Source organism: Salvelinus fontinalis, chromosome 33 (assembly GCF_029448725.1).
Source record: "Salvelinus fontinalis isolate EN_2023a chromosome 33, ASM2944872v1, whole genome shotgun sequence".
NCBI classification, from domain to species: domain Eukaryota; kingdom Metazoa; phylum Chordata; class Actinopteri; order Salmoniformes; family Salmonidae; genus Salvelinus; species Salvelinus fontinalis.
In genome coordinates this window covers 3,403,745-3,413,948 of record NC_074697.1, presented here as the reverse complement: position 1 = coordinate 3,413,948, position 10,204 = coordinate 3,403,745, and positions in this window count along the sequence as shown.

The window sequence follows — 10,204 nt, the reverse complement described above, 5'->3', positions numbered from 1 at the left end:
ACTAACTAGACCAGATATCATCTCTATACAGCTCACAACCTACATCAGTAACCTACGTCCACTAGTACTGTGTCAATCCAACAGGTTGAGTTAGACACCAACTATCCCCTTTAAAGATAAAAACGTTATGTGGACACCCCTTTAAATGTGTGGATTCGGCTATTTCAGCCACACCCGGTTCTGAAAGGTGTATAAAATCGTGCACTCAGCCATGCAATCTCCATAGACAAACATTGGCAGTAGAATGGCCCTTACTGTAGAGCTCAGTGACTTTCAACGTGGAATCGTCATAGGATGCCACCTTTCCAACAAGTCAGTTTGTCAAACTTCTGACCTGCTAGAGCTGCCCCCGGTCAAATGTAAGTGCTGTTATTGTAAAGTGGAAATGTCTAGGAGCAACAACGGCTCAGCCGCGAAATGGTAGTCAACACAATCTCACAGAACGGGACTGTCGAGTGCTGAAGTGCGCTACACTCACTTTCGAGTTCAGCTGAAACAGCTTTCCTGTTTCAGCATGACAATGCTCCTGTGGACAAACCGAGGTCCGTACAGAAATAGTTTGTTTTGATGGGTGTGGAAGAACTTGACTGGCCTGCACAGAGCCCTGACCTTGTGGCTGAATGGAAGCAAGTCCCTGCAGCAATATTCCAACATCTAGTGGAAAACCTTCCCAGAAGAGTGGAGGCTGTTATAGCAGTAAAGGGGGGGGGGGGGGGGGGGGGGGGGGCAAACTCCATATTAATGCCAATGATTTGGAATGAGACGTTCGATGAGCAGGTGTCCACATACTTTTGGCCATGTAGTGTATCACCTACATTCAATCCCTCAATCAGTCCATAGAAATACACAAAACACAACCCCCACCACACTCGGTTTGTCAGACTGTAGCATGGTTACCGTTACCGTGGGTAACGTGGGAGTTTAATACTTTCCTTTGAACAGCAGGAGTCATCTCATTATGCAGGGGTGTGTCGCGTCTTTATGGGTCTGTGTGCATGCCTGTGCCTGTGTGTGTGTGTGTGTACATACATATGTAGGATCTTAATTTGACCATTTGAACATTTAGTCCATCGCGTTGCTTGATTGGTGGTTAATGTTATTATCTGATAAGTACAATCCTGTTAATGTAGCTATGGGTTGAGTGTTTTCAGTGTATTTATGTAAAACATGGAGCTCATCTGCAGTGCAGAAAATTCTCAGCAACAAAAGAGTGATCCAATTAAGATTCTGTGTGTGTGTGTGTGTGTGTGTGTGTGTGTGTGTAGAGAGCAGGCTGCTGGGGAGAATGTCTACGGTGCGTGGGGTTAACTAATGTACAGAACATTAAACACTAACGGCCATCCACAGTCTCCTCAGCTCTTTTCCACATTGCAAACGGTCCCACATCAAGTGACTGCACAGGAAACTGTCTGACTAATTAACTGCTCACACAAACACAAACACACACAAACACACGACAGAGTGAAAGTTTTCCCCAATCAATAAAATCAACCTGAGACTCTGTAAATACAAGCAGTATTGTCTAGAGTATAGAGATCTCTCTCTCTACACACACACCACACACACACCCTCGGTAAACGGTAACTGTATTCACTTACTGTGCCTCAACGTGGACTCCTCTGACTGCTACTGAGCGGAGAATAGAAAGTGAAAACCTCATGCTCGCTTTGCAGCGCTTCTCTCACCCCCTCTTCTTTCCTCCCCCTCTTCTTCCCTTCCTCTCTTCTTCCCTCCCTCTCTTCTTCCCTCCATGCCTCCCTCCCTCCTCTCGCTCACTTTCACTCCTGCCTCTTCTCTATATCTCCCTCTCTTGTCTCTCTCTCTCTGTGAAACACCCCTCTCCATATAAGGAAGTGCAACTAAACATGTAGATGCAGCTGGCTCAGTTCACCTATCACAGCAAGTGCTTCCACCGTATGCAAAACAGAAAGAGACAGAGGGAATAGAAGGAGGAATAGAAGGAGAGATAGAAAGAGGGAGGGAGGGAGGGAGGGAGGGAGGGAGGGAGGGAGGGTAAGAGAGAGGGAGGGAGGGAGACAGGGTAAGAGAGAGCTAGCCAACTCAACCGAACTTCTGCCGTCAACAAAAGAGTGCCCTGATTTTGTCCTGTGTGTTCCTGTGTTTGTGTGTTAGTACATTCAAATAGTCAGACAGTGAAACCAGTGTCCATAGACAGTTAACCTGTACCAGAGGAGGCTCTTCAGAGGGGGAAGGGGAGGACTATCTTCCTCAGTGAATTTCATAGAAATCAAAAGTGAAACATTAAAAAAGTAAAACTATACTAAATATATTCACGTCACCAAATAATTGCTTAAAACACAGTAGCACCATGGTGTAGCCGGAGGACAGCTAGCTTCCATCCTCCTCTGGGTACATTGACTTCAATACAAAACCTAGGAGGCTCATGGTGCTCACTCCCTTCCATAGACTTACACATTAATTATGACAACTTCCGGATGACGTCATCCAATCTATCAGATCTCTTACAGCATGAACTGACATGTTGTCCACCCAATCAAAGGACCAGAGAATGAATCTTGTACTGAAAGCATAAGCTACAGCTAGCTAGCACTCCAGTGCATAAAATATAGTGCGTAGTTGACTTAAAGAGAGTGTCACGAATTCCGCTTCCTGAGTCTGTTTTTGCCTGTGTTCTGTCCTGGAGTGTTTTTCCGGTGTCCTGGAACGCACCCTGTCTGGTTGCCGGGCGACGTAGCTAGTTGGGAGATCTGATTACCCGCACCTGTATCCCATCAGCTATCTGCACACCTGGTCCTGATCATCACCCCTCCACTTCATAAGCTCTGACCTGACATCCATTCCCTGCCGGATCGTTAGCCATGAACAGTATGTTGTGCCAGCGTATCAGCCTCCAGTTTGATAGAGTTTGTTTTGTACGTCTTGCATGCCTTGAACTTACCTCCGTTTGTTCTGTCTACAGTCATTCACCCGGAACACTCATCTCATCCCTGCCTGGTCATCGGTGGCTTCTGTTACTTCATTGGATCTGCCTATTCACTCCCATCAACTCACCTCCGCTGCCCGCTCCGTCACTTGGATCATTCTACCTCTACGTTTAAACTTGTAAATAAATACTCACCTTCGTCCTACTCTCCTTGTCCTGGTCTGCTTCTGGGTTCTAATTTAGAAAACTGTGACAGAGAGAGAAAGACAATAATTGAACAGTGATGAACAAATTCATTAATTCAAAAAGGAAGGAGAAGCAAGACCGAGAGGGTGAAAGAGAGAGAGAGAGAGAGAGAGAGAGAGAGATATTTAGTTGTATTTGTTTCACTCTCACTTAGCTAGCGAATGCAGATAGCTAGATTAGCCTACTGAAACACCCGGCTCAAACAGAGAGGGATGCTATGTTGGCTGGCTATGGCTATCTAACACTGGAACTTGTCCAAGGTAAGCTGCTTGCTCTACTGCATTATTGTAGTGGTATTACTAACACCTTAGTTCTAGTACCTATTTGTCCCTAGAATTTCTAAGCAAACAGCTGGAGGCAGGATTTTCTCCTATAAAGCTACGTTTTTATGGAATGGTCTGCCTAGCCACGTGAAAGACGCAGACTCGGGCTTGACCTTTTAAGTCTTTACTGAAGACTCATCTCTTCAGTATTCAGTAGGTGTTATGATTAAGTGTAGTCTGGCCCATGGGGTAGGGATGTGAACGGCAAGACACTGGAGTGACGAACCGCCATTGCTGTCTCTGGCTGGCCAGCTCCCCTCTCTCCACTGGGATTCTCTGCCTCTTACCCGATTATGTGGCTGAGTCACTGGTGCTCTTCCATGCTGTCCCCATCGGTCCACCAATCCATCGGTCTGAGGGTGATACACTGAGGTGCGCAACTGGGTAATTATCATTAGCTTGCATAGATACTTCGTGATTCGTAACATGAACGGGGTACCCTGGTCGGTCAATATCTCATTGGGAATGCCTACTCGGGAGAACAGGATGACCAATTCACGTGTGATACCCTTGGTGGCCATGGCACACAGGGGAATGGCTTCCGGATACCTGGTGACATAATCCTAAATCACCAGTATGTATTGGTGCTCTCTGTTGCTCTTGAGTAGAGGTCCCACCAGGTCCATTGCAATCCTGCTGAAAGGAACTTAAATAATTGGTAATGGAATTTAAGGGACCGCGGAAATGGGATTTTGGAGCCACTTGCTGGCACTCAGGGCAACTGCGGGCCAGTATTCTTCCACTGATTTCTTCACCCTTGGCCAGTAAAATCGTGCCTTGATTCTGTCTAAGGTCTTTTCAACCCCTAGGTGATCCCCAAGAAGGCGAGAATGCACCGACTGCAGGACAGATGGTACAAATGGACGGCACCAACAACAACTCCAGACATTCGACATTCTTCTTCACGACCTGATAGAGCAACTTTTTTTTTTAAATAGAGAAATGGTGGTTGGTTATTCGTCTTACCCCCTCCACGGGCTTTCCATCCACTATAGCCACCTGCTGGAGAGCGCCTCAAACTCCACCATTTCATTTCTCTCCGTCGCCCAAGCACTTTACAATTTTAGATAATAAAGAATTTGACCTTTCCATTGCGTTAACAGCGGAGGATTGATTGATTTCCGTTTTTTTAAGAATAGTATTTAAGACGATTGACGAGAAAAGTATCGTCCGACCATCTGGTATCTCACTGCATCCACATATTCCATGTCTTGAACTATACAGACAGACGGATATTGTATTTCTGACAGCCAAATTTCTAACTCCGCCCATAACTTTTGGACTTTATAACATTCCCAGAATGCATGGATTATTGAGTCATTGTTAGTTTTACACTTAAGACATGACTCTGTCGTTGTGCTATAGAATTTGTGAATTCTGTCTCTTGTATAATAAGGGACTATCATTTGTCCCAACATCACATGCCAAGTTGGGAAACACCAGTTGGGCCGTGCTGAACAGGCCCGCTAGAGAGGTGGGCTTTGGTGCCACCTCATGGTCCATTGGGAACATGTCTTCCAGACTCGCCACCTCTCCCTCCAGTCTGGCTTCAGAGGCCCCTCCTCCAGGTTGATGCCTGTGGGTCCACTTCCTGGAATCCACACATCCGGGCATTCCTCCTTCTGGTGTCCCTCCCACCTCTCCGACTTCCTCCTCCCTTCTGGTTCCCTCGGTTCCCCACATCTCCGGATATACTGGTCCACAGTTGGCGGAACATCGGGAAATACCGTCCGATCAGGACTGGCACAAGCAGGTTTGGGACGACTCCCACTTGTCCCGTTGGTTGTCCCTTTGTGGTCTGTGGTATGCATGTAATGGCCATGGTGACAGTCAGGTTTGGGGACTGGGCGAAGTCACGTTGGATCAAGGTCACCAAGGTCCAAAAGTGCTGTGGTGTCCTTTCCGTTGGCTCTTTGCCGGATGACAGGGGAATAACCACTCTCCTCTCGCCCTCAGTAAGCCACAAGGACGCTTGGTGGCTACCTCACTGGCTGAGGCCGAAGGCATTGGGACATCGCTGGCTGGACAGCTCCAGGCGATATGTCCCAGCTCACCACACTCGTAGCACATCCTGCTGTCCAGGTTCAGGAAGGGGCCTCGTCTCGGGGAGCTGGCTGTCGGTGTCCCAGCCTGGTCCTCCTTCCTTTTCCGCTCCTTCGGGTGAGTGGAGGATTTCGTCTTCCATGGTTGTCCACTCCGCATGCCCTCCAAAGCCACCCGTTGTCCTTCCAGCAGTTCCAACAGCTGATCTGCACTCTGCAGGTTAGCTTAGCCGGCTAACCTTTTAGCTCCGAGAGATATAGATTTATCTATGACCACTTTCTCGATGGCCGTGAGCATCAGGGGTTCAGCAGTTAGCCAGCTCATGGCCAGATTAATTAGACAATGCATTTGTGATCGGGGGTTGCTGTAAGATCATACGCCCGATCATGGAATCTTTGTGCCCTGCTAATCAGGGTGTAGTCATTCATACCTGCGCAGGATTTCCTTTTTAACCACCTCGTAATGAGTCGCCTGGTCAGCCGTCAGATCCTGGTCGGTCTTCTGTGCCGTGCCTGACAGGAAGGGTGCTAGCAGGCTGGCCCATTGCTCATGGGGCCATTTCTCCCTAGCCGCCGTCCTTTCGAAGGATTGTAGGTAAGCCACGATGTCGTCAGCCTCCGTCAGCTTCAGTAAAAACCTACTGGGTTTTGGACGAGAGACTGTTGCACCTGCCGCTTTGCTGCTACAATAACAAAACAGGCACCAGTAGCGCAAATAGAATGCAAAGGGGAAGTTAATTAGGGATTTTTGTACACAGGTAAAGAAGGAGGAATTCACCAATCACCTCACAGTCCACAAGCCGTTCACTTTGTCCAATTCATTTTCCCAGGGTTAATCCTCGGGTCCTCAGCCAATCCGGTCCGGTACACAAGGGGGTTAGTCCGACAGTCCAGGTCACAACGTGTAATCTCACAGATAGTACGCGCTCTTCTCCCACTCTTCATATCACGCTTGGTTCTCTCCTACTCTGCCCCGTTGCGCAGGCTGCTTCCCCCTTTTATCCCCAAACACTCCCTGGCTTAACGAGTTACAGTCTTTCCTCATTGCGGCAGGAAGTCCTTATAAGGCCCGGGAGGGGGGAGCCAACGGATTGCCAGATATCTCCCCTCAATCACCACTCCCCTCACCACTCCCTGCCGGCTGCCACCATCCTCATTGCTCTTTGGGGTTTTAGGCTGGGTTTCTGTATAAGCACTTTGTGACATCTGCTGATGTAAAAAGGGGCTTTATAAAATACATTTGACTTATATGTTGAATATGACATTAGCTAATATGGTGACAACGCTGTGTGTAGCTGTTAGAGGTTATGATATGAAGGTTTGGCTTGGAATATTTGTTTTTAGAGGGGAACCAGAGAGAGAGGAACCAGAGAGAGGGGAACCAGGGAGAGGGGAACCAGAGAGAAGGGAACCAAAGAGGGAGAGAGAAGAACTCAAACAGAGAGAATAAAGTATATAAACTTACCAGAGGAAGAGAACCAGAGAGAGGGGAACCAGACAGAGGGGAACCAGAGAGAGGGGAACCAGAGAGAGGGGAACCAGACAGATGGGAACCAGACAGATGGGAACCAGAGAGAGGGGAACCAGTGAAAGGGGAACCAGAGAGAGGGGAACCAGAGAGAGGGGAGCCAGAGAGAGGGGAACCAGAGATAGGGGAACCAGAGAGAGGGGAACCAGAGAGGGGAACCAGAGAGGGGAGCCAGAGAGAGGGGAGCCAGAGAGAGGGGAGCCAGAGAGAGGGGAACCAGAGAGAGGGGAGCCAGAGAGAGGGGAACCAGAGAGAGGGGAACCAGAGAGAGGGGAACCAGAGAGAGGGGAGAGGGGAACCAGAGAGAGGGGAACCAGAGAGAGGGGAACCAGAGAGAGGAGAACCAGGGAGAGGGGAACCAGAAAGAGGGTAACCAGAGAGAGGGGAACCAGAGAGAGGGGAACCAGAAAGAGGGGAACCAGAGAGAGGGGAACCAGAGAGAGGGGAACCAGAGAGAGGGGAACCAGAGAGAGGGGAACCAGAGAGAGGGGAGAGGGGAACCAGAGAGAGGGGAGTGATGAAAACAGGGAGGAGCAGGGAAAAGAAAGAGCATGAGAACAGTGAGTGCTAAAAATAAAATAGGAGTACACCGCCAGAAATGTTTTCTGCTTTCTGTACGAGTTTCCTCTGGACCAGATGATGTGTCAGTTTTATACAATCGACGGATTTAAAACACATGCCTATTGACGTCCCTCTGTTCAGGGGTTGGGTAACCCTTTCTCAGCTCTAGGCTTATGCCATACTCAACACAATGAAACAAGGAGAAAATTAGGAGAGAGGAACAGAGACAGAGAGAGAGAGAGAGAGAGAGAGAGACCAAATCATTAGAAAAGTCAAAGATAATTCAAATCAAATGGTATTTGTCACATGCGCTGAATACAACAGGCGTAGTAGACCTTACCATGAAATGCTGAATGCAACAGGTGTAGTAGACCTTACAGTGAAATCCTGAATACAACAGGTGTAGTAGACCTTACCGTGAAATGCTGAATACAACAGGTGTAGTAGACCTTACCGTGAAATGCTGAATACAACAGGTGTAGTAGACCTTACAGTGAAATGCTGAATACAAGAGGTGTAGTAGACCTTACAGTGAAATGCTGAATACAACAGGTGTAGTAGACCTTACAGTGAAATGCTGAATACAACAGGTGTAGTAGACCTTACAGTGAAATGCTGAATAAAACAGGTGTAGACAGTGAAATGCTGAATACAACAGGTGTAGACCTTATAGTGAAATGTTTACTTACAAGACCTTAACTGACAATGCAGTTTTAAGAAAATACCCCCCAAAAAGTATGAAATTGAAGTAACAAATAATTCAAGAGCAACAGTAAAATAACAATAGCGAGACTATCTACAGGGGGGGGGGGGTACCTGTTGGGGTATGTATGTACAGTCACTATGGGGACGACGTCATCGATGCACTGATTGATGAAGCCAGTGACTGATGTGGTGTACTCAATGCCATCGGAAGAATCCTGTAACATTTTGCAGTCTGTGCTAACAAAACAGTCCTGTAGTTTAGCATCTGCTTCATCTGACCACTTTTTTATAGACCGAGTCACTGGTGCTTCCTGCTTTCATTTTTGCTTGTAAACAGGAATCAGAAGGATAGAGTTGTGGTCAGATTTGCCAAATGGAGGGCGAGGGAGAGCTTTGTACCCGTCTCTATGAGTGGAGTGAAGGTGGTCTAGAGTTTTTTTCCCTCTGATTGCACATTTAACATGCTGATAGAAATTAGATAAAACTGATTTAAGTTTCCCTGCATTAACTTCTTATGGCTGCAAGGGGCAGTATTGAGTAGCCAGATAAAAGATGCCCATTTCAAACGGCTTCGTACTCAATTCTTGCTCGTACAATATGCATATTATTATTACTATTGGATAGAAAACACTCTCTAGTTTCTAAAAACGTTTGAATTATTTCTCTGAGTGAAACAGAACTCATTCTGCAGCACATTTCCTGACCAGGAAGTGGAACGTCTGAAATCGATGCTCTGTTCAACTTCCTGCCTATACATGTGCATAAAACGTAAGAGTCTACGTACACTTCATAGACCTTCCCCTGGTTGTCAAGAGGCTGTGAGAGAAGAAATTTTGTGTTCATCTTGTTCTGAATTGGAATACAAGCTCTTTGTATGACGTGTCCCTCATTTCCGGTACTCTTGGCAGCGCCAGTTGGACAGTGGGATTGCCTTCTGTTTAGCTGCCGTTATGGACGACTACTATCTCCGGCTTTGATTTTATCTGATACATGTGACCATATCATGGTAAAGTATGTTTTTTCAATATAGTTTAATCAGATTATTGACATTTTTTCGGGAGTTTTGCCGTGTTCCGTTCTCTGACTTTGTTGACGTTGGAGAGATCCGTGCCACTTGGCAAGTGCCCATGCTAAAAGAAGAGGGAAATTTGCCGTTCCAGATACAAACAACGACTGTTCTGGAATTTTTCGAACAAAACATATGCTATACAATAAATATGTTATCAGACTGTCATCTGATGAAGTTGTTTCTTGGTTAGTGGCTATTTATATCTTTATTTGTTCGAATTTGTGATAGCTACTGATGGAGTAAAAAACTGTTATAGTAAAAAAAGTGGTGTCTTTTGCTAACTTGGTTAGCTAATAGATTTACATATTTTGTCTTCCTTGTAAAACATTTTAAAAATCGGACATGTTGGCTGGATTCACAAGATGTGTACCTTTCATATGCTGTATTGGACTTGTTAATGTGTGAAAGTTAAATATTTAAAAAAAATGTCTTTTGAATTTTGCGCCCTGCACTTTGAGCTGGCTGTTGTCATAAGTGTACCGACGTCGGGCTTCCACGCCAAACAGGTTAAAGTCCACCGCCACTAGGAGCGCCGCCTCTGGATGAGCATTTTCCTGTTTGCTTATGGCGGAATACATCTCATTGAGTGCAGTTTTAGTGCCGGTCTTGGTCTGCGGTGGTATGTAGAGAGACAGAGAGTGCGAGACAGAGAGAGACAGACAGACAGCTACGAAAAATACAGATGACAACTCTCTAGGTAGAAAGTGTGGTCTACATCTTATCATGAGATACTCTACCTCAGGCGAGCAAAACCCTGAGACTTCCTTAGATATTGTGCTCCAGCTGTTGTTTACAAATATTCCTAGACCGTCACCTCGTGTCTTA